Source organism: Leptonotus elevatus, unplaced genomic scaffold (assembly GCF_054856555.1).
Source record: "Leptonotus elevatus isolate MCC_2025b unplaced genomic scaffold, RoL_Lele_1.0 HiC_scaffold_249, whole genome shotgun sequence".
Lineage (NCBI taxonomy): Eukaryota > Metazoa > Chordata > Actinopteri > Syngnathiformes > Syngnathidae > Leptonotus > Leptonotus elevatus.
In genome coordinates, this window is record NW_028233641.1 from 5,001 (window position 1) to 7,500 (window position 2,500).

A 2,500-nucleotide genomic window follows, 5' to 3' on the forward strand; every position below is an offset into this window, starting at 1 on the left:
GCGGCGCCAAAAAGAACCACACGAGGGCGACCTGGGGTTGAAATCCCCCGCCACATAGGAACGAATGCCGGGCGTTCGAGTTGCCCAGGCAGGGGGTTATCCTCCACTAGCAAACCTCCATGAGCAGCGGAGCCCGTCAGCTGCGCCAAAAAGAACCGCACGAGGGCGGCCTGGGGTTGAAATCCCCCGCCACATAGGAACGAATGCCGGGCGTTCGAGTTGCCCAGGCAGGGGGTTATCCTCCACTAGCAAACCTCCATGAGCAGCGGAGCCCGTCAGCTGCGCCAAAAAGAACCACACGAGGGCGACCTGGGGTTGAAATCCCCCGCCACATAGGAACGAATGCCGGGCAACCAGGGGTCGAAATCCCCCATTGAAATGAATGGCGGGCAACCAGGGGTCGAAGTCCCCCATTGAAATGAATGGCGGGCAACCAGGGGTCGAAGTCCCCCATTGAAATGAATGGCGGGCTACCAGGGGTCGAAATTTCCCATTGAAATGAATGGCGGGCGACCAGGGGTCGAAATCCCCCATTGAAATGAATGGCGGGCAACCAGGGGTCGAAGTCCCCCATTGAAATGAATGGCGGGCAACCAGGGGTCGAAGTCCCCCATTGAAATGAATGGCGGGCTACCAGGGGTCGAAATCCCCCATTGAAATGAATGGCGGGCGACCAGGGGTCGAAATCCCCCATTGAAATGAATGGCGGGCAACCAGGGGTCGAAGTCCCCCATTGAAATGAATGGCGGGCTACCAGGGGTCGAAATCCCCCATTGAAATGAATGGCGGGCGACCAGGGGTCGAAATCCCCCATTGAAATGAATGGCGGGCTACCAGGGGTCCAAGTCCCCCATTGAAATGAATGGCGGGCTACCAGGGGTCGAAATCCCCCATTGAAATGAATGGCGGGCGACCAGGGGTCGAAATCCCCCATTGAAATGAATGGCGGGCAACCAGGGGTCGAAGTCCCCCATTGAAATGAATGGCGGGCTACCAGGGGTCGAAATCCCCCATTGAAATGAATGGCGGGCGACCAGGGGTCGAAATCCCCCATTGAAATGAATGGCGGGCTACCAGGGGTCCAAGTCCCCCATTGAAATGAATGGCGGGCTACCAGGGGTCGTAGTCCCCCATTGAAATGAATGGCGGGCTACCAGGGGTCGAAATCCCCCATTGAAATGAATGGCGGGCGACCAGGGGTCGAAATCCCCCATTGAAATGAATGGCGGGCAACCAGGGGTCGAAAGTCCCCATTGAAATGAATGGCGGGCGACCAGGGGTCGAAATTCCCCATTGAAATGAATGGCGGGCAACCAGGGGTCGAAATTCCCCATTGAAATGAATGGGCCCATTCATTTTCAATGGCCGGGCTACCAGGGGCGCAGTACCACCTGTCGTCATTAGGGGCGCTGTAGATAGGGGACCGAGTCCCCCCATTCGAGAGGTTTGCACCCAAACCTCAAAATGGTTGGTGTACAATTATAGGAGAGACCTTTTTAAGACGTGGGAGCTCCAGGGCAAATCAAGGGAGGCTCGACCAACCCATATCCGCTTTAGATGCACTTTAGGTCGGACTCCCTTGCCAGATGGTCCCCTCCTCAGCCTGGTTCTCGAATTTTTTCTAAGTCAGCCCAACTTGGAAATATTTTCAGAGTGCCACTTTCAAGGGAGTTTCGCCCAACCCCTATCCGCCTAAGAGGCACTTCAGGTCGGCCTGACTGGCCACATTTTCCCCCTCCTCATCCTGGTTCTCGAATTTTTTCTAAGTCAGCCAAACTTGGAAATTTTTTCAGAGTGCCACTTTCAAGGGAGTTTCGCCCAACCCCTATCCGCCTAAGAGGCACTTCGGGTCGGCCTGACTGGCCACATTTTCCCCCTCCTCATCCTGGTTCTCGAATTTTTTCTAAGTCAGCCAAACTTGGAAATTTTTTCAGAGTGCCACTTTCAAGGGAGTTTCGCCCAACCCCTATCCGCCTAAGAGGCACTTCGGGTCGGCCTGACTGGCCACATTTCCCCCCTCCTCATCCTGGTTCTCGAATTTTTTCTAAGTCAGCCAAACTTGGAAATTTTTTCAGAGTGCCACTTTCAAGGGAGTTTCGCCCAACCCCTATCCGCCTAAGAGGCACTTCGGGTCGGCCTGACTGGCCACATTTTCCCCCTCCTCATCCTGGTTCTCGAATTTTTTCTAAGTCAGCCAAACTTGGAAATTTTTTCAGAGTGCCACTTTCAAGGGAGTTTCGCCCAACCCCTATCCGCCTAAGAGGCACTTCGGGTCGGCCTGACTGGCCACATTTTCCCCCTCCTCATCCTGGTTCTCGAATTTTTTCTAAGTCAGCCAAACTTGGAAATTTTTTCAGAGTGCCACTTTCAAGGGAGTTTCGCCCAACCCTTATCCGCCTAAGAGGCACTTCAGGTCGGCCTGACTGGCCACATTTTCCCCCTCCTCATCCTGGTTCTCGAATTTTTTCTAAGTCAGCCCAACTTGGAAATATTTTCAGAG